Source organism: Bactrocera dorsalis, chromosome 6, assembly GCF_023373825.1.
Source record: "Bactrocera dorsalis isolate Fly_Bdor chromosome 6, ASM2337382v1, whole genome shotgun sequence".
Taxonomy (NCBI): Eukaryota; Metazoa; Arthropoda; class Insecta; order Diptera; family Tephritidae; genus Bactrocera; species Bactrocera dorsalis.
In genome coordinates, this window is record NC_064308.1 from 33349149 (window position 1) to 33371710 (window position 22562).

Here is a 22562-nt window from a genome sequence, read left to right on the forward strand (position 1 = left end):
TGCCCGTCGAATTACACTCAGATCAAGGCAGGAATTTCGAATCTTCCATTTTCCAAGAAGTCTGTACATTATTGGGCATCCACAAGACACGGACAACAGCGTTACACCCACAATCAGATGGGATGGTAGAGAGATTCAACCGAACGCTCGAAGAACATCTGCGGAAAATCGTTGATAAAGACCAACGGAATTGGGACAAGTGCATCCAGATGTTCCTGCTGGCGTATCGTTCAGCGAAGCACGAGACAACTGGTTACACGCCAGCAAAGATTATTTTCGGATCTGATCTGCGACTCCCTGCTGATCTTAAGTTTGGTACGAATCCTACAGCTGGAAGAAATGATGGAGATTATTGTTCCGCCTTAAAGGAAGAAATGAATGAATTGCATCTAATGGTAAGACAGCATACGCATCTGATGAGCAATAAGATGAAGGACCGGTTCGATCAAGCGGCAAATTCAAAAGGTTTTGAAGAAGGTGATCTGGTCCTGTTGTACAATCCACTTCGAAAGAAAGGCTTGTCCCCGAAATTGCAGACAGCCTGGGAAGGACCCTATATGGTGATGAAACGACTTAATGACGTGGTATACCGCATACAAAGAAATGGGAAAGCACGATGTAAAATGAAAGTAGTACATTTGGAGAGGCTCGCCCCATTTGGTTCAAGAGGATTTGTGCCTAATCGAGACGATTAGGCTTTAGTGGAGGGCAGTGTTACAAAAAGTAGTATTAAGTTTTATTTGTATTACTATATGCATCCCTGATTATGAACAATAGCTGTAGGTATATGGAATAGCATTTGTCTTGTTGTAGACATCTGGCGCCACGGCTGTCTGCTTGTCGAGACAATAGACATCTGGCGCCGAACTGTCTGCTTGTCTAGTTAAACAATTGCTGAGTCTGGCGCCGCTACTGTCTGCTTTCGTCTGGCGCCGTATAGCCGTATGTTCTGGTAATTTCCAGACGCGATATTCTAGAAGGACACGTCGGCATCAGCGAGAAGTGTGTGGCTATATAAGCCGTGGCAGCGCCAACGTAATCAATCAGTGCTAAGAGTAAACTGCTATAGTGTAGACGAGTTGTGAAATAAAGAGTTGTTGAATTAAATTAAACAGTGTTGATTTTATTTGTCAATCCAGAGATACGAACCTAACAAAGTAAACTAGCAAGAGTAAATTCGTAACAGTATTATAGTTTTGTTCACAAAACGGTTGTTTGTAAGTCCTAAAACTAAAAGAGTCAGATATAGGGTTATATATACCAAAGTGATCAGGGTGACGAGTAGAGTTGAAATCCGGATGTCTGTCTGTCCGTCCGTCCGTGCAAGCTGTAACTTGAGTAAGAATTGAGATATCATGATGAAACTTGGTACACGTATTTCTTGGCTCCATAAGAAGGTTAGGGAGGGGCATATTTGGACGTAATTTTTTTGGAAAAGTGAGTGTGGTCCCGCCCCTACTAGGTTTTTTGTACATATCTCGGAAACTACTATGGCTATGTCAACCACACTCTATAGAGTCGTTTCCCTCAGGCATTTCCATATACAGTTCAAAAATGGAAGAAATCGGATAATAACCACGCCTACCTCCCATACAAAGGTTATGTTGAAAATCACTAAAAGTGCGTTAACCGACTAACAAAAAACGTCAGAAACACTAAATTTTACGGAAGAAATGGCAGAAGAAAGCTGCACCCAGGTTTTTTTTTAATTGAAAATGGGCGTAGCGTCGCCCACTTATGGACCAAAAACCATATCTCAGGAACTACTAATCTAATTAATTTTACCGCAAAATAAAAAATGTAAATGACGGATAATGAAATCTCGATTTTCATTTTATCACGCGAGAGTATAAAATGTTCGGTGACACCCGAAGTTAGCCCTTCCTTACTTGTTTTTTTTTTTTAAGATTTAAGCAAAAATCAAAACAAAAACCGATCTTTTGAGAGACTCCCCCCCTTAAAAAATATTTACAAAACGTAATTTAACAGCCAAAAGCGTCTATTCATTTGCAAGTTTTATCACATTAGTAAACAGAATATTGAATTTGCGTATATTCGAAAAGACGAAAATCTAAACAGATTCCGTGACACCAATGTAAATCAGAATTGGTTTGCAATTCTGACAGCTAAGCAATTCGGTCTTGGATTCCACAACACCCCTGAATAACTTCAGTTTATGAACCAGTGTTTCGCATATATATATACAAATGAGCGTTTAGCACACACCTATTAGCGTTTGTATTCTATTTGTGTGCTTGGCCACTCTCAATTAATAACGCTTTACCGCGCAAATATATTTTTACTTGATGATTTTTTATAGATCTCTAAAATTTAATAAAATAAATCTAGAAAAAACCTCAATTTTTTCAATACATTTATTAAAATAACCAAAGTGAAAAATATCAGAAATCATATATTTATATACAGTCTGTCAAGTAAGAGTGTGGTCGACTTTACCGACAATTAATGAAAGATTTCGCTCTAATTTCTTCGCGAGCCGATAGAGGGAAGCTTTGTCCTTGATGCATTGTCAACAAAGGTTCAGTTGACGTTGATCTTTTGAAAGAGAATCACGTTAAACGCCATGAGTACTAAGTACGCGTCGCGCTACGAAGCTGTGTTCCTTTGCATCCACCCGAAAGGTCCCAAAATGTCGCAATCAGGGGCTGCTAAATATATGAGAAAGTCGAAGGCATTTGTAGTGAAGTGGATACAACGATATATAGTGGATAAAAATATCGATGATTTACCAGAACGTGGTTCAATATGAAAAGTGAACAAAAAAGATGAAAAAATAAATAATAAAAATATTGAGAGAGATTTTGAAAATATGATTTTTACTGAAGAATGTTATATATGGGCACGGTGTGTCCTCACGCGAGCCTGATCAACTTCCACCAATAGGCTTGTTCAGCGAACCGTAAAACATGGAATAAAGGTGCATCTTCGGGGCTAAATGCCGAGAAAATGATAAAAATCTACAAAAAGGCTTTACTGCTCATCAGAACAAATGAAGATTGGATTCTGCAGGAGGACAACGATCCTAAACACCGCAGCAACCTCTGTACTCAGTGGAAAACTCAATCTGGCATTGTTACATTGGAATGTCCGTCGCAGTCGCCCGATGCAAACCCTATTGAAGATGTGTGGGCATATATTAAACAGAAGCTTCGTGGAAGACGCACATACACTTTGAAGCAATTGTCTTACGAAATTCGTCGGATCTGGAGATCTTTACCACTAAAATACGCCGTCAAATTAGTAAAAAGCATGCCTCGGAGATGATAGGCAATTATCGACGGCGGTGACTGGACATATTATTGACCAAATTGCATCATTGTTTGCAATACGTACAATGAATATATATATAAATATTTTTTTATAAATTAACACGACCACGCTCTTACTTGACAGACTGTAAGCATTTTCATTAAATAGAACTGCAATATGTTTAAAGAAAATATATATTATGGTCACGAGTATCTTTTCTTTTTTATACTCTCGCAACAAAGTTGCTAAGGAGAGTATTATAATTTTGTTCACATAACGGTTGTTTGTAAGTCCTAAAACTAAAAGAGTCAGATATAGGGTTATATATACCAAAGTGGTCAGGATGACGAGTAGAGTTGAAATCCGGATGTCTGTCTGTCCGTCCGTCCGTGCAAGCTGTAACTTTTTTTTTCAAAATTATTTTATTTATTGTATCTGCTTTTTCTTAAAGCCTAACAATAAGTAATAAAATCTTAAATCTATTTAAAACTAGACTAGACTCAAGCAAGTGATTGAGCTGTTTTGGTGTTACGTCGCTCTTTAATTCGCAGGCATATCTCTTCTTTTAAGTCGTGTTTGATCGCAGGATTGTACCAAAGCATTAGCCAAAGGGTTTGGGTGATCTCGGAGTTTAGATATATATTTAATTCTGCTGTTTTCTACTTCTTTTTTACCATAGGAATACCAAGGTCTTTATGGATATTTTCGTTACGTATGTACCATGGTGAACACGTGATTGTTCTAAGCATTTTTGATTGGAACCATTGTATTAGATCAATATTAGTTGCACAGGCCATACCCCACAGTTGATTGCCATACATCCAAATCGGCTTTATGGCCGCATTATATAAGAGCACTTTGTAGTCTAGGCTAAGTTTGCAGTTTTTATTTAAAAGCCAATTTAAATTTGCAGCTCTAATCTTCATATATTCTACTAGATACGTGTTTTCTCCACGCGAGCCTTCTATCTAGGCGAATACAAAGATATGTTACTTCGTTCGCTTGGGATACTAAGATATTGTTTATTTTGCTGCGTCGTCCGCAAAAGTTGAAGTTAATACATTATTAGCTGTTGGAAGATCTGCTGTATATATGATGTATAGTGTTGGGCCTAAAACACTGCCCTGAGGTACACCAGCCCTTATCTGACGTTCATCAGATATGAAATCTCCCACTTTTACCATAAATTTTCTAGTTTTTAAATAAGACTCCAAGGTTCTATACAATTCTAAAGGTAGAATTTTTTTAATCTTGTATAAAAGACCTTCGTGCCCCACCTTATCAAACGCCCGAGCTACATCTAGAAATATTGCTGAACAGTACTCCCTGTGCTCAAATGCTTTCCTTATCTCGTTAGTAATTCTATTTACTTGCTCTATTGTGTCATGTTTCCCACGAAATCCGAATTGATGCATTGGTATTGTGTTATTTTCGTGGAGGAAAGGCGTTGCTAAGACAGCAGCTTCGATAGTAATACTTTTTCAAATACTTTTGAAAGACAGGGTTGGTCTGTATGAAGACGGCTGTGCTAAGTCTTTCCCAGGTTTATCTATAAAGATAATCTGCGACTTTTTCCATGAAATTGGATAGTATCTGAAACTAAGAATTGCATTGAAGAGCAAAGAGAGCACCTCTACAGCAATAATTGGTAACTCAATTAGCATTTTTGGGGAAAATCATGTCCCGGCGACTTTTTTGGATTAAGTTCTTTGATGATACCAATGATTTCAGAAGGTGAAGTCATAAGAGGCTCGAGCGACTCTTAAGCTGTGGGTAAGATTGACAGCTTAAAGTTGTTCTTTGGTATATTGGGTTGAAATACATTTTCTAGGCGATTTGCAAAGCAATTAGCCTTTTCTTCGTCACTTCGAGCCCAATTTCCTCCCAAGTCTCGTATTGGTATGTTGGAGTCAGTTGGTGGCTTCATGGACTTTTGGGCTTTCCAAAGGGAATTTTGCTTGTTTGAATTCGGACACAGCTTCTTTATATACATTTCGGTGTTCAATTCCTCGTCACTTTTAAGTGCTTTTTTTAATTTACGTATAGCAGATTTTAATTGAAGCTGAGTGGAAGGGGAACGATTTATCTGCCATTCACGTCTTGCACGACTTTTTACATTTACAAGCATTTCTATTTCTCTATTGAGATTTTTCTGAAACCAAGCGGCTTACAGCTTTTGTTTGGTGTTGCTAAGACAGCTGCGCTGGTTATTATATCATTGACTTCTCTTATACTTTCGTCAATATCTCTTCCTGTATTTATTTTGTACTCAATATTAATGTGGCTACTGACGTATTTTTTATATTTTAGCCAATTTGTTTTATAAGAAGTTAGACCCACTTTTGGATTAACGAATATGGGTTGTTCACATAATTTTATTAGTACCGGAGAGTGATCAGAAGATAGATCAGTACATGTATCTGCTGTTATGTGCGATTTATCTATATTTTTGATTACAGCAAAATCAATTAAATCTGGTATTTTCTTACAATCACTGGGCTAATATGTCGGCTTACCAGGAGATATTATTTCAAGGTTATTGTGCCTATTTATAACAGTTTGATACAGCTGTCGTCCTTTCGGATTTATAAGACGTGAGCCTCAGTACGTGTGTTTTGCGTTGTAATCTCCACCTGCTAGAAATCTTTGACCTAGTGTTCCAAACAAGTCTTTAAATTCGATTTCAGTAATTTTAAAACGAGCTTGACAGTATATAGCCGTAAGATTTAAGTCACAACCCAGATTTTTTAGTGATATTGTTGTAGCTTGTAACTGTGGTGTAGCATAAGATTCTAGAGCATAGCGATTTAAACGATTTCTAATCAACACTGCCGTGCCACCATGCGCTTTTCCATCCGGATGATTTGTAACATATAGTCTAAATCCCGGTATATTGAAATTATTTTTATTTGTTAGATGAGTTTCTGAAATAAGCATTACATCTATATTCTTTTCGGACAGAAATCTGATAATCTCTAATTTATGTTGGTTAACACCGTTAGCATTCCATATACAGATATTTAGTAAGCTAATTTTTTTACTTAATAAATTTTGCAGCATTTGATTTTGTGATTTTATTAAATCTTGGATCATGTTTTGCATGGTAGACATAAATTGTGTCATACACTGTGTAAGATTTATAATCATAGTTTCAATACCTCCATTTGGAGGATTTTGCGGCAGTTGCACTTGCACAGTGTTGCCTTTCACCACATTTGCATAGCTTCCTTGCATATTATTATTGCTAGAAGTAATAGGATTGGTACTTTTTTCTGAGGTTGCTATAATTTCATTACGGGGCGTTTGTAACATTTGGTTACGACGTGCTTGATTACCCTGTGACAACTTAGATTTCAAATCTTTATATATAGGGCAACCTCTGTAGTTAGCAGTGTGATTCCCTCCGCAATTGCTGCATTTTTTATTTAACTCTTATTTCTTAAGGATGCATTTAGAAGTGGGATGTAAATCACCACAAACACTGCGTAGAGTGCAGTATAATTTGGTATGCCCATATTCTTGACAGTTAGTACATTGTACCGGACCGTTTCTTTTATGTGGTTCTTCCACAGTTACTCTACGATGCAGCAAATATTTCAAATTATAAATTGGATGGGTTTCATTTTTTTATGTTGATTCGAATTCGGCAACAATTCAATTTTAAACACTGGCTATGGTATTTTGTTTCTATTAAATATATTTACAGCTGTTTTAATTCCAAAACCACATTCTTCCAATGCTTCTTTGACTTCACTAGAGTCTACGGCGGACTCTATACCCTTGATTACAACAACTAGGCCCTTAGAGCTCTTCAGTTGATACGAATAATAATTTTTGTTTTTATTTGACAAAAATTTAACTATGTCCATAAAACTTTTTTCAGTATAGGACTGTATTTTTGTTTCATCTATATTGCTTTTTTTCAAAGGCACTACGTGGAAATTGTTAGTACCGACAATTTTACTTATTTCAGCAACGAGCTGAAGTAGGCATTCATTTTTTTGTTTTATTTCACACTTAGTATTTGTTATTTTGGTATGTTTTTTGTTTATAAACAGTTTGTGGTTTTTTATGTTTTGATTTGCACTTTCGGCGTTATTGCCTAACGTTTGCACTTAATGCCCTTTTTTTAATATTTGTTTATTTTGTTTTATTTTTGTTTTTTCGAAAGTTTCTACGGAGCGCATGAAAACACGTTCGTTTAGGTTGAAAGCTCGAGATAAGCTGTAACTTGAGTAAAAATTGAGATATGATGAAACTTGGTACACGTATGTATTTCTTGGCTCCATAAGAAGGTTAAGTTCGAAGATAGGCAAAATCGGCCCACAAAATGGCGAACACCGAAAACCTATAAAGTGTCATAACTAAGCACAAAGGATCGCATTAGAGAGGGGCATATTTGGACGTAATTTTTTTGGGAAAACTGGGCGTGGCCCCGCCCCCTGCTAAGTTTTTTGTACATATCTCGGAAACTACTATAGCTATGTCAACCAAACTCCTTCAAACTTTCCTTCAGTCATTTCCATATACAGTTCAAAAATGGAAGAAATCGGATAATAACCACGCCCACCTCCCATACAAAGGTTATGTTGAAAATCACTAAAAGTGCGTTAACCGACTAACAGAAAACGTCAGAAACACTACATTTAACGGAAGAAATGGCAGAAGGAAGCTGCACCCAGGGTTTTTTTTTTTAATTTAAAATATTCGTAGCGTCGCCCACTTATGGACCAAAAACCATATCTCAGGAACTACTAATGTAATTAATTTGACAGCAAAATAAAAAAAATATGTAAATGACGGATAATGAAATCTCGATTATCACTTTATCATGCGAGAGTATAAAATGTTCGGTGACACCCGAACTTAGCCCCTCCTTACTTGTTTATATATGTAGATATATAAAACTGCCTTGCATATGTACGTATAAAAGCCCACAACTTGAGAGAAGATTTCCCAATTGTAACTAAAATGAATTTTTACAGTTGGCATTATTATCAACAGTTTTATCACATATACATTGGTGTGAACAAAATAGGAACAACAATTTGGTATTGTGAATTTTTAAAATGTGCTGTTTTCTTATTAAATAAAATTGTTTTTAGATACAAGTATAACCAATAATTTTTTCCTAACAGTGATTAGAATTTCTCACCATACAATGGTAAATAAAAACGAATATTAATGCGAAACTCTAAAACCTGCAAAATATTTTTACCTTTTTTATTCACACAACTGTACAATTCCGATATGAAGTAAATTTCCGTTCTTTAATTTGTGTACAATGTCAGTATTGCTGTAAACATTCTGCGATGAACATCAAGTTTCGAGGGAATGTCATCGATATTTTCGCAACCTTTCATGCCCTTCCTTCTACAAAATGATATTCCCTCATCTAGCCCTCGTTCGCACTTTGCTAACTTTGCGGGCTAAAAAAATGCCCATCTTTGCTTTACATGAATAATCTTTATAGTCCGATCTGAACAAATTCTTCATAGATTGTACGGTTGGTGGATAATAATAAATGCAAATTTTTTAAGTTATTTTCCAAACAAGGAATAGATTGTTATGGCAACTATATGCTATAATAATCTGATCTGAAAACTTTCTTCGGAGATTGTAACGTTGCCTTAGATTTAATTCCGTGAAAGTACAGCTAGTATTTCTGAAAAGGCGTGAAAATTACCAGTTTCTTATATGGAAAAAAAGGATGAATGTCAACACACTATCATAAAATGATAAAAAAAAAAAAAACAATGAACTGGTTTGGCCTGGCCTGTTGGGGTTCGGTAAGCAAAGTATTTAGATAACATTGCTGAGGTTTATTCGTTTCTTCTGTTTCATATTTGATTTTAGTCTTTTACGGATTGTTAAATCTATATCTACCTTCGTAAAAGAATAATATGTGTACTTTTTTTTTCAGTGTATCTCGTGAATTAATAACGGTAAATTTTTTCCAGTGTGCAGTATTCGTCGTTCAAATATTTTGTTTGTATATAATGTTTAACATTTATTGTTTCATTTGAATTACCATTAATTGAAAATGTCATTGCGATTTGTATTTTTCATAGAAAATAATATGTGCAAACTCATCTATTTGAGCTCAGGCAGCTGAACAGACAACATATAAAGTTAGTTTTTTAACTAAAATGAAAAATTGGAAAATAAGTAAGTTATAGGTATTAAATATAGTGTGTAAAAAATAATTTATTATTTTGGAATCGTTATATATGTAGTTAAAATTCCACGTGGTACAGAACTATCGGATGAAGAGCGGGGTAGGATAATTGGAATGCACGAAGCCGCCATAAGCATTGGACGAATTGCTGCTTCAGTGAACCGACATAAAGGGCAAATCTCATATGTTGTTTTTACCTACTAAAGTGATTTCCGAAGTATACTTTGATCTACTGGATAGTGAGCTGAGAATTTTCATGACGACAATTGGATATTTCAGCAAGACGATCCCTTTCATGTGTTTCGCGCTATGAAAGCATTTTTTCAGTCGCGGAAGAATATGCATATGCCAAGCAGTATTATATTATTTTAGTTAAAACGTGCCATTGTATCAGGGTGGGAGACAATTGAGCTAACTACTCTGCAAAACTTAGTAGGGTCCATGCCACAAAGACTGTGCGTGGTAAAACTGCAAAAGGGTAATACTATTACATACTAAAAATATTTAAAACATCAATTACTTCCATTTTATATTATATACGTGTTAAAATAACATTGGATATGAATTTTAAGAAGTTTTCTAATTTGGACATATAATTATTTTCTATGGAATTAAAGTAATATAATTTTTTGTTATTAAAAAAATAATATATAATTAGAATTTGGTTTTTGTTTAATACATTTTATAAAGCCATAAGTAAAACTGTAAGCCATCAAAGTATATTTTGTGTTTTTGATACTTTAAATTTAAGTTATTGTATTTCACATATAATTCTTTTACGAAGGTACATATATATAAAAGAAAATCGTGGTAGTTACACTATTTATAACTCAAGAACGGCTAAACCGATTTGACTGAAAATTGGTGGGGTGGTGTTCTTTTTATCTCTTTATGTTAAAAGTCAATATAATTCATAAATTCCAAAATTACGCCAAAAACGCTCACTTTAAATAATCCTATAGCTCAATAAAATACAGGTATTTTTCAGGGAAGCTTCACAAATATAGGTAATGAAAAAGTACAAGCAATTTTTTGTAAGTGATCACAAATATAGTTTCATTTGCGTTCTTAGAGGTTGGAAAAAATAAGTGTTTATTTTGCAGAGGTAAGTTTATTTTTGTTCTAGTGTAATTTAAATATTCCATTATGTATACATATTTTTCAAACGTTCCCGATATAATACTGTGCATAGCGGTCTTTTTTATGACTCAATACCAATATTTCTAAATTCTTTGATTTTTTTAGATTATGTCGAAAAAACGCTTGAAAGATCAAGATATTGAAGATTTCTTGGCTGTACCATTAGGAAATGAAGATGACGAAGACTTTTCTGATGCCGAAACTAATGCAAGTTATTGAATAAATTCAATAACTTTAAGCTTTATATCAAAATCACTTGTCGACACGGAATGTACATTATCACCGGAGAGACATCATTGATCATTGAAAAAATAGATTTATCTGGAAAAAAAACACCTTTTCTACTGGTTCTTTTATGCTTTCCGGAGATAGAAACTTGCCGCCACTAATCATAGAATTCGAAACTCCTCTAGAGTATATTTTTGATTTTTTGATAAGGAATTACTCAAGCATATTGCAGAAGAAATGCGTACATTTAGTATCCAGAAAAATGCGTCGAAGCCATTCCAAAGTACAGCTGCTAAATTGAAAAAGTTCTTAGCGATCTGTTTGCTTATGAGCTTGGCACCATTGCCAAATTTGCATATGTTTTGATTATCTGAATTGGGTTTACCTTTGATTATGGAAAGAATGGCGGCCAATTGCTTCAAAAAAATCTGTAAAATTCCTCATTTCGATGTCAATACATTGTTGCGTCCCTCTGGTACTCCAGGACATGATAGTCATTATAAAATCTTATTTTAGAAACACTTAAATAACACTTAAAGTGTGTTGGAGGATGGAGTCATATGTAGAAGTTCACGCAAGGGAGGAAAGTTCTCTGATCGCCATTCATTTGGGAGTGGTCAGAAACGATTATTTTATATATGACTCAAGCAGCTCACGACTTCCGGTCTTTGACCAAGTATCCTCTGGGTAGCCTAAGAACATCTGTTTGAAGTCGAGCTAAAGTGAGAAGGCGAAACATTCCCTGGATAGGGTTGTGCGCTGGGTTTGGGACCCCCCCTTGAAAAAGCTCGGACCACTATCTTGTTGCAGCCAAAATTCGCACCCGCCTCTGTGCATCAAAAAAGGACGCCAACAAACACAAGGAAGGTTCGACGAGGAGAAGCTGCAATCACAACAGACAGCCGAACGATTTTCTACTCGGCTTGCACTCCTGCTCTCTGAGAGCACTCGTCAACAACTCGGTATAAGGGAACTGTGGGACGGTATTTCAAACTCCTTACGTACAGCTGCAACCGAAGCCATTGGTTTTCGGAAAATGCAAAAGAGCAGCTGGTACGACGAGGAGAACCGTGTCGCAGCGGAGAGAAAACAGGCTGCCTACCTCGCAACGTTACGATCGACCACAACACGTGCGGGATGGGATAGATACCGAGAGTTGAAGAGGGAAGCGAGAAGCATTTGCAGAAAGAATACGAGAGAGGCCGAAATGCGTGAGGACGAAGAGCTTGACAAGCTGGGAGACAGAGGTAATGCTCGAATTCTACGAAAAAATGCGGCGACTTACAGAATGTTTTAAGACCGGAGCATACTCTTGTAGAACCTCTAAAGGTGATCTAGTCACTGATGCCCAGAGCATACTTAAATTATGGAGGGAACACTTCTCCAGCTTGTTGAATGGCAGTGAACGCATAACACCCAGAGAAGGCGAACCCGATTCCCCAATCGATAACGATGGAGCAGACGTTCCATTACCCGACCATGAAGAAGTTCGAATACCAATTGCCCGCCTGAAGAACAACAAAGCGGCGGGGGCGGATGGATTGCCAGCCGAGCTATTCAAACACGGCGGCGAAGAACTGATAAGGAGCATGCATCAGCTTCTTTGTAAAATATGGTCGGACGAAAGCATGCCCAACGATTGGAATCTAAGTGTGCTCTGCCCAATCCATAAAAAAGGAGACCCCACAATCTGCGCCAACTACCGTGGGATTAACATCCTCAACATCGCATATAAGGCTTTATCGAGCGTATTGTGTGAAAGATTAAAGCCCACCGTCAACAAACAGATTGGACCTCATCAGTGTGGCTTTAGACCTGGTAAATCAACAACCGACCAGATATTCACCATGCGCCAAATTTTGGAAAAGACCCGTGAAAGGAAAATCGACACACACCACCCCTTCGTCGATTTCAAAGGTGCTTTCGACAGCATGAAAAGGAGCTGCCTTTATGCCGCGATGTCTGAATTTGGTATCTCCGCAAAACTATTTCGGCGTCAGTGTCGGGAAAAACCTCTCTGAGCCGTTCGATACCAAACGAGGTTTCAGACAAGATGACTCTTTTTCGTGTGACTTTTTCAACCTACTTCTGGAGAAAATAATTTGAGTTGCATTATGCAATGGTAGTGATTTGACTCCAAGAACGCCATTCACTAGAAGGGAGTCGGTGATAGTTCCAATGTGAATGGCGGTCAATACCTGTCGAAAGTTACTTGCGCCCGAAGTCCGGTCGGCGTACCTTTTGATGTCGTCGATGTAGTTATGGAAAGACCTCTTGATGTTCCTACGAGGTGGTTCCGCTCTAAGCAAGTGATTTCTACGAAAACACCCTAGCAGGAACTGCTTAGAGGAGTTTTTTATGCTCCTTAACTGGGAGCATAAGCGTCTCAGTATGTGGGTGTTGGATGGGAGACATCAAGAAGCATCCTGTCGTGGTCCGGTGTGCAGTGTTCTGGCAGGTCTGAAATTTCCTCATCTTCGTACCACTGCATCCAGGCGACCATATTGGTGCGGCGTAATTGAGGACCGGCCGGCCGAATTGCCAACAATGTGTTTTGTCTTTTCCTCATATGCTGCCGGCCAGCGACTTGAAAATTTTGTTACGGTTCTGTACCTTTGCGATAATCGCGGTCGTATGGGCAGTGAAGGAGCATAGACTATCAGAAGTTACACCTAAAATCTTAAGATTATTTTCAGTCGGAATTTTGACGCCATCGACTGCAATATTAAGCTCAAGTCTGTATCTATGGAAAGTATTAGGTTCCGTGCAGTAAGGAAAAGAGAAAAGTCGGAAAGATGGCTGTTTACTTTTGAACACATGCCATCGATTCCATTACCCGACGTCAATATCGTGCAATCATCAGCGTACGAGGTTATGGAAGCTCCCCCTGGTGGCCATGGGAGTTTCAAGATGCATAAGTTCAATAGTCTCAGTTTGGATGTTTCATCTCGGAATAGTACGGATGACTGACGACCGCTCAGATAGTTCATGGTCCACCTTTTTAACCCTGGAGGAAGCGTTGTTTTTTCTATGTCCTGCAGTAGCGTTGTGTGGTTGACTCTGTCAAAGGCTTTTGACAAGTCCAACGCTACGAGGATCATTTTCTCACAGGGTGGCTTCTGGTTGAGGCCACGGACTATCTGGGCGTTTATGACGCTAAGTGTTGTGGTGGTGCTGTGCACTTTTCGGAATCCATGCTGGTGACTGGCTAGGCTCAGGTGGTGAGTGAAGGTCAGCAGTAGCAAGACCTGAAGTGTCTTGACTACTGGGGAGAGGAGAGTTATCGGGAGAAAAGATTCTTCTTTGTTGGCGGGTTTCCCAGGTTTCATCAGTGGTACCACTCTTCTGATTTTCCACACATCGGGTATTTGAAGAGTGGTTAGTGACAGGTTGAGGACCTTGGTGAAATAACTTACTCCTGTCGAGCCTAGATGCTTTAGCATTAGCATGTTGATTCCATCAGGGTCAATGGATTTGGATGATTTTGCTTTTTTGATAGCACTCTGAACCTCCTCATCGGTGAAAGTAAGCGACGCGCAGTTGTTTGGCATTTTGCGCAGCCGTCGGTTAACACATCTCTTGGCTTTGTCTACCGAAGGGTGCAGTGTAAACTGCCGGCTAAAATAGGTCGCGCACTTCTTCGGGTCCGAAGAGGCATGACCATTGAATTAAACTTCAACTCGGTCGTCATGTCTCTTCGGATTAGACAAAACTTTGACAGTAGCCCAAAGCTTACTCACACCGGTGGAGAGGTTGCAAGACTTCAGGTGCTCTATCCATTTCGTCCGCTTATGTTGATTCACCATACGCCGAATCTCCAAATTGAGATCCCTTATACGGGGATCCCCGGAATCGGCATGGCGTAAGGTGTCGCGCTCGTTAGCTAGAACAGTTGCTTCGGCTGGGGCTGAGTGAGTCAATGTGAGTCAGGAGAGGGCACAATAGACCAAAGGTCGCAGTGCATTCCTCAACTTTCTTTCATTCATTCATTCGGCTGCCGCCATTCTTCCAGCCGGGATGTAGCGAGCGGTAGCTGCTTCGATCACCTGGCGGAATTGACGCTCGCCATCGCATACGTCCGTAGGAATGGGTAGAGCGTTGAAGGTGCTCTCGGTAAATTCTGTGAACCCGACCCAATTAGCTTTTTTAAAGTTAATGAAGGTACGGTTGTCCACAGAAACGAAATCAGGAGGCTTCTCGATCGGAATAATTATGGGCAGATGGTCTGATGCGAGAGTTAGCATAGGTCGCCAGGTTATGCTATTTTTCAGACCACCACTAGCAATGGTAATATCAGGCGAGCTATTACAGGGGCTCATAACTCTGGTGGGGGCTTCGTCATTCATTGTGCAGAATGTCGAATCGTCAATCTGTTCCGCCAGCTCCATCCCCCTACGATCATTTGACAGGCAGGAATTCCAAAGATCATGGTGCGCGTAAACGGTGTTCACCACGAAGTAGCGCACCTATATTCGGGTAATATCCTGTAGGGCAACATGTAACTGGGTGGATGTATATATTAAATATTTGAGCTCTACGTCGCCTGACCGTATAGTTATACTCTGACATTTTCGGGTAGTAACCCTACGGTCAATGTCTTTATCGATTAGACGATACGGTGTTGTGCAATATGAAAGCTAGGCCACCACCACTATCTCGCTCGCGATCTTTACGTATAACGTTGAAACCGGCACAACTCAGAAGATCTGAGCTGCTGTTTAACTTGGTTTCTTGGTCCGCAGCTATCGATACACGTTCCCGATTCATAAGTGCAACTATTGTCAAGAATGTCCAAATTGTTTATTTCAAATTATTATGAAAAGAATAAAAACTCTTTTTTAAATTTATTATTGAACGAATTCACAATTTATTTCAAAGAAAATTAATTTTTATATGCCTGCTTGCGACTGCTCCGTTTGTTTGTTCACTAACGAATGCCTCTCACTCGTTAAAACCGTCTGTGACACCATCTCCTCGATCTTACTCTGGAGTCCGTTGCAGTTGAATTGAAGAAGTCTGGTTTGTCGCGGGTGTCCGTGGGTGATCCTGGGGGTAAGGGAGTGACGTGTTGGTGGTGTTTGTTGCAGCTGCAGAACCCGCAGGGGTTGTCGCGTTGGGGTGTTGGTTGGCGACGCCACTGTTGTGAGTTGCGGGGGCAGACTCCTGCAGCATGGGGCAACGTAGGATTCACTCCACTTACGTATTGTGCGCAGGCCGGAACACGTCGGGAAGTGACACCAGACAGTGCAGGAATTGCACTTAACTGATGTGACATTCCGACGTATGACGGTCTGACACACGGAACAGACTGTGCGAGGAACCAAGAGTTGCTGATTGGTTCTCGCACGAGGACTGGAGCGGGATGAAGGTTGGGGGGGACAAGTCAGATTGGGAGCTATGTTGCCTATTTGAGCTCCTGACCGTAGAGGTTCTCTGTTGGCCACTCTGGTTGAGTGGCGGCGCGGCGCGCGAACTATGTGCAGATTGCACAGCCATAGAGGCTTGTGTCGCAGTATTGCGCAGGCAACATGGGGCCACGTAACGCGTGGTCCACTCCCTGTGAGTCTTAAGGCCTGAGCAGGTCTTAAGATGGCTCCATCCATTGCATGTATTACACCTGACCGCGGTGGAGTTTGGATGGAGCCTTTTTGCGCAGACGCAGCAGAAAAATTCCTCCGGGCCCGGGTTGGACTCAATGCCAGCACGAGTCAAGAGGATACGGAGCAACCCTGCTGCAAGGCGTTACTCCAATGACGACAAACACAAATTAGTACTCACCGATCCAAACGGGGTTAGATCGCCGAAAAAACAGCCCTTGGTCGGATGAAATCAGAGTTAATTCCGGTGCGTAGAACCGGCTGTCGTGGGAATTGCTTATGTATACTTATAAAAATCTAAAAATCATTGCCTATCAAAGAAAAGTCATAAATTAGAGTATACATATGTATGTACATAAAACTAATATTAGTATACAAAGCATACATACATATATAATGCACACAAGCAGCAACGGATAAGAAACTATCAAGCGTGTGTACGTATGTGTATAAGTACGTTAGATGCACTAATCTAAAGAGTTGTAAAATATCAATGCGTTAGTATCTGAAGCATACAATAAAAATATATTAGGTTGTCAAATATCTCCCTTCCGCCTTTTTGCTCTTTATTCAATGTTTTATAAAAACTGTTACAGTGATCGGATTTAGTTCAAATATGCGTTGTTTCGTTCCTTAATCTGTTTCCATCTAGACGGCAACTTCAGAATACCCCCCTCGCAGAAGCCCCCTCCTTATTTTCGAAGAACTGGGACAGCTGCTTTTCGCAAGCTTCTTTTGAGTTCAACTTCACACCAACAAAGACGTTCGCCATGGACAGGAATAGGTGGTAATCACTTGGCGCTATGTCCGTGTGTGTGGTCTGGCGTTGTCTTGGTGGAACACTACACCCTTCCTGTTGGCCAATTCTGGACGTTTCTGGTGTATCGCCAGCTTCAAGCGGTCCAGTTCGCAGTAGATGGTAGAATTAAGCGTCTGGCCATATGGGAGCAGCTCATAGTGGATGATACCCTTCCAATCCCACCAAACGAACAGCAAAACCTTCCTGGCCGTCAATCCCGGCTTGGCCACTGTTTGGGACGATACACTGGCCTTCGACCACGACCGTTTTCGCTTGATATTGTTATATGTGATCCATTTTTCGTGGCCAGTCACCAGCCTTATGCAGATGGTTTAAAATGGTTTGGTGACTAACTTCCATCTTCTGGACAAGATACCACATGCCGGTCTAACACGATGTTTTCCATGATTTGATCAGTATTCGTCGTCACAGGTATTTCGCCGGGTGGCATATCTATGATGTCGTTTTCACCCGCTCTGAATTGTTGAAACCATTCGTCCGCAGTTCGAAGTGATAGAGTACCATCCCCCAAAAAAACATTAAACCCACGGAACGTTTCGCTAGCGGAACGAAGAAAACTTTAAAATTGCGCGAATTTCGGCGTTAGTGAACTCCATGTTTACACGTCTATAACTGTTGAACGCAATATCCAAACTAATTATGCATAGCGTCGTTTTGTAGGTTATGTCAAGACCTTTCAAAGATGTATAGTATTGCCAGATACAAGCTCTGTAGCGCTTTATACACATAGCCGCGAAAATCAAAAGACAAAAAGGCGTTAACTCTCAGCGTACAGATCAAAACGAAGTACAGTGTATAATCAACATATGGGCGGAGTCGACTTACTGGACTCATTCCTGGGGAAACATAAATTAAAAATTAGGATAAGAGGGTAGTTAGATGGTATCTAATATTTTATCATCTTCCTGATAAATAGCTGGTTGCTGTACAGGAGAGTCTCACTAAAACTGAGGAACTTCAAATTGCCAGTTGCTAAAAGCCTTTGCATGTGTGGTCGATCAATTGCAAAGCAGAGAGGTAGACCATCATCATTGCAGGATGAGATTGAAGTCAAAAGAAAAAATCCAAATGCAGCAACCTTACCTTCTCGTGATGTTAGATGCGATGGATTCGAACATTTTCCTAATTGAGGTCAAAACCGGCAGCGCTGCAAAAATCCAGGTTGTAAGAGAAAAACATTTATCAGTTGCGAAAAAGCAAACGGGAGCTTTGCCTAAATAAAGATAACAATTGGTTCCGCAATTTTCACCAATAAATAATAAAAATTATGTTAAATGTATTAAATTTATCACGGTAAGTCAAATTATTTGAAATTAACTGATGTTCTCATTATGTACCTCATGTGGAACAAAAATAAAAAGTTAATTTAATGAATCATTTGAAATTGATTTTTTTGTGCTGACTGTCGATCGGACTCCAGTGTGAAAAGATGGAGCAATGCTTTTATTGCCACACATTGACACAAAATTTGGTTTTATTACGATTAAAAAGTAGTAAAGCACTCCTCAGAATCAGCAAATCGGTATTTTTATTGGATTACTCGTATGAACTTGCGCGGCACCAACTTTGCATAGAGTTTTCGCCTCTTTTGGGCGTCCTCTGCCTTCATTATCCTTTCTTTTCACGGATTTCCCTGGTGTAGAGTCCAAATTTAAAACTATTTTTCCCCCAAAAACCAATGTTTTATTAACACACTGTTTAGGATTGCACTAAACACTCAAATTAAACGCGTAAGACGTATATGTCTATCCGAAATAAAACCACGATTCACTTTCAATATAAATTTATTTTCTGTATTTGGTACTCTCCAAGTACCATCTAATGCATTTGACAACTAACTATTCTATGCTTAACCCAAGCTTATATAGAAAAATAACATGTAAGCGAACTGGCGAAAATAAGAATGTTGTTATTGCATACGGAACAATGGTCTGACCAAAGAACAGTATAATCGTATGATGTGCCAAGCTAAAACGCATCACCTGATAATCGTCGTTGTTGTTGTATACTGCACAATGGTCTGACCCAAACAACGGTAGAAATGCTAAAACGAAAATGAGTCAGCTGATCATGATGATGCCAGATTGGGCAGTGTGTACCTTAATAATGGTGATGCCAAATTGCACAGTATAAATCATATATTAAAGTTAGTGAACTTATTATTAATCGTTAACATTCCTCCCCGGCTGAACCGTTAGGGTTCAGGAATTCGCGATTTGGATCAATAAGACGACAAATCTTTTGCACTGGACGTTGACAGTGGTGTTTAACGAAAAGTCCTTCAGGTGTACGTTTCTCACTGTTATATTCAACAGTAACTGTTCGTACCAATCCGTCACTGCCAGGATGAACTTCAGTGGTGCGACCTATGCGCCAATGCGTGGGCGATTCTCGTTCTGAATCAGTACTACATCTCCTGGCTGGAGATTCTCACGTCGACCTTCCCACTTGCGACGCGCCTGTAAGCTGGATAAATATTCACGGTTCCACCGCTTCCAAAAATGCTCGAACATTTTCTGTAATTGTTGAGAATATAAAAGACGATTTTGTGGAATATCATCAATAGGTGGTTCTGGTCTCGTATTGAGCGGTCGACCAATGAGAAAGTCGCCAGGTGTGAGTGCGTAGCTACCAATAGGGTCATCGTGAAGAGGAACGAGTGGTCTGGAATTCAAACAAGCCTCAATCCTAACAAGTAGTGTACTCAGTTGATTGAAGCGTAGGATTTGGCGACCAATTGTGCGATAGAGATGTTTTTTTGCTGAACGCACAGCTGTCTCCCAAAGACCGGCATGATGGGGTGCGGCTGGAGTGATGAATTTCCACTGCGTGCCGGAAGATGCAATATGTTGAGTTGCATATAAATTTCTCCAACTTTGCAGGTCTTGATGTAGAACTCGGCTAGCACCTACAAATTGTGTTTCGTTGTCGCTATACAGGATCGAACATATTCCACGGCGGCTTATGAAGCGATCAAACACATCGATAAATGCCTGAGTTGACAAATTTTCCGCAAGTTCGATATGTACGGCCTTTGTAGCCATACAAATGAAAATCGCTCCGTAAGTTTTGCTCATTGTAGTGGCTCGCTTTCCTCCATGACGAACGTTAAAAGGCCCACAATAGTCCAACCCGGTATGGGTAAAGGGTGGGGCAACTATAACTCGGGATTTTGGAAGTGACGACATCTGTTGCTGCTGAGTTACTCGGGAGTGTCGACGGCATATGACGCATTGATGAAGATATGACTTTACAATCCGACGTGCGTGCATAATCCAAAATCGCATGCGTAAGTACTGCAGCATTTCCTGTATCCCACCATGGAGACCGCGCCTATGAGCATCACTTACGAGAAGTTTTGCCAATGGACAGGTATTGGCAAGAATGATTGGATGTTTTTGCTCATACGGTAATTCCGAATTTGTTAACCGACCACCAACACGCAGTATGCCTTCTTCGTCCAAAATCGGGTTCAGTGGAAGAAGCTTACTTGACAAATCGATGCTGGAACGAGATTTAAGTGCTCTTATTTCAGAATGATACATTTTACCTTGGCTTTGACGAATATGTGTGATTAGTGCCAATTCTTTCTCTTCAGCAGTAATCAAGTCCTGTGATCTCTGATTTCTAAACGTCGGCATGATACGACGAAGCCGAGCAGTTGTATTCAATAAGGCACTCAAACGGCTAAACCTTGCTACCAAAGGTATTCGTTGTGCTTGAAAGGATGTCATCAGTAAACCATCCCCGCTGTGAACGCCAAGATGCACAGTTAACGGACGGCTTTCCCCATTAAAAATTTGATTTTCCTCAGCGGTGAGACTTGGTAAAGCGGATGATGATTCATTAACCGCATGAATAAGAGGAGGTCCCTTCCACCAAAGGTCGTTCCCCATGATTGCTATCGATGTAATTCCACGGCTGGCGCAGTCAGCGGGATTGTTTTCTGAACGAATGTGTCGCCACGCGTTTATGTCCGATTTTAATTGTATAAAAGCTATCCTATTTGCGACATACTGTTTCAATGAAATGGGTGGCCGCCGAATCCAATGGAGAACAATTGTTGAGTCACTCCATAAAGTGTAAGCCGTATCTTCCATCTGCAAGGCGCGACGTATATTGTTCATAGTTGTAACCAATAGTTGAGCTGCTGAAAGCTCGAGGCGGGGGATAGTCATTCCCTTCAATGGGGCAACTCTTGTTTTTGCGGCAATCAGAGATGTATGGGATCCTCCGTTAGCGCTGGTATTTTGTAGGTAAATAACTGCGACATAAGCTTTGGTACTTGCATCGCAGAACCCATGTAGTGTCGATACAGAATGTTCTCTGATCCCCAACCATCGTGGTATTTTGATCCTTTCGAGAGCCTGTAGACTGTTCCGGTATTTCATCCAAGTCTCTCGAAGATTATGTGGTAGAGGCGTATCCCAACTCAGTTTTGCCAACCATAGATTTTGAACAAATATCTTGGCCGTCACGACAACTGGTGCCAGCATACCCAGAGGATCATACAACCTTGCAATATCACTCAAAACAATCCGTTTAGTAGGAATTGTGTCAAAGTTACATACCTTAACCTTGAAGAATAACGTATCAGAAATAGGATTCCAGTGAAGGCCCAATACCGTTGTGCTGGAATCGCTAAAATTTATCTCCGATGCTGACGCCTTAGAGCCACTGATTCCTTCCAGGGTCTGAACGCAGTTGGAGTTCCATTTGTCTAACTCTAATTTACCTTGTTGAAGAATGGCATCAACGTCTCGTGCACGGTTGATGGCCAGTTCTGTCGTGTGGACACTTTCCAAATAATCATCAACATAGAAGCTATGAAGGATGCTGTCCCGTGCTGCGGCTGCCCGGCTGACGTCAGCAATCACTTTCGAATTATCGTATGCACACTGTCTCAATGACCTAATAGCATTAAAAGGACTGCTCGCCATACCGTACGTCACTGTCTTAAGTTGATAGGTACGCAAGAGTTCATAAGGGCCCTCCCTCCAAAGGATCTGTTGCCATTTTCGATGCCTGGAGTCCACCATTACCTGTCGGAACATCTTTTTGATATCGGCTGTGAGAGCTACCGAATATCGCCGAAATCGATGAAGTATGTCAACCAGGTTGTCCTGTAGCTGTGGCCCACTTATTTGTGTGTCGTTAAGAGATACACCGTTCGTTGTTTTAGACGATGCGTTAAACACTACTCTGAATTTAGTCAAAACAGCATGGTGAGGGATGTAATAACAGCTTCCCATGTCAACTGGAGGAGCATCGATTGCTTCCATATGTCCCAAATTAATGTATTCCCTCATGAACTCCACGTATTTCGCCC

At 40.0% G+C, this 22562-nt stretch overlaps 1 protein-coding gene across 8 annotated transcripts in view; it reads right to left on the reverse strand.

Moving 5' to 3' along the window:
- LOC105227075 (uncharacterized) overlaps positions 1 to 22562 on the reverse strand; it is a 142309-nt gene that overhangs the window by 57801 nt on the left and 61946 nt on the right. Inside the window, exons 2-3 of one of the 8 annotated variants that reach the window (XM_049460260.1) lie at positions 18317 to 18380; positions 16595 to 18069 (exon numbers count right to left, since the gene is read on the reverse strand). The exons of 4 other annotated variants lie outside the window; for them this stretch is intronic. The gene's annotated coding sequence lies outside the window, so the exon portion shown is untranslated. Of the gene's footprint in view, positions 1 to 16594; positions 18381 to 22562 lie in introns of those variants that run through there. 3 more of the 8 variants (XM_049460257.1, XM_049460259.1, XM_049460263.1) reach the window with 3 other exon arrangements.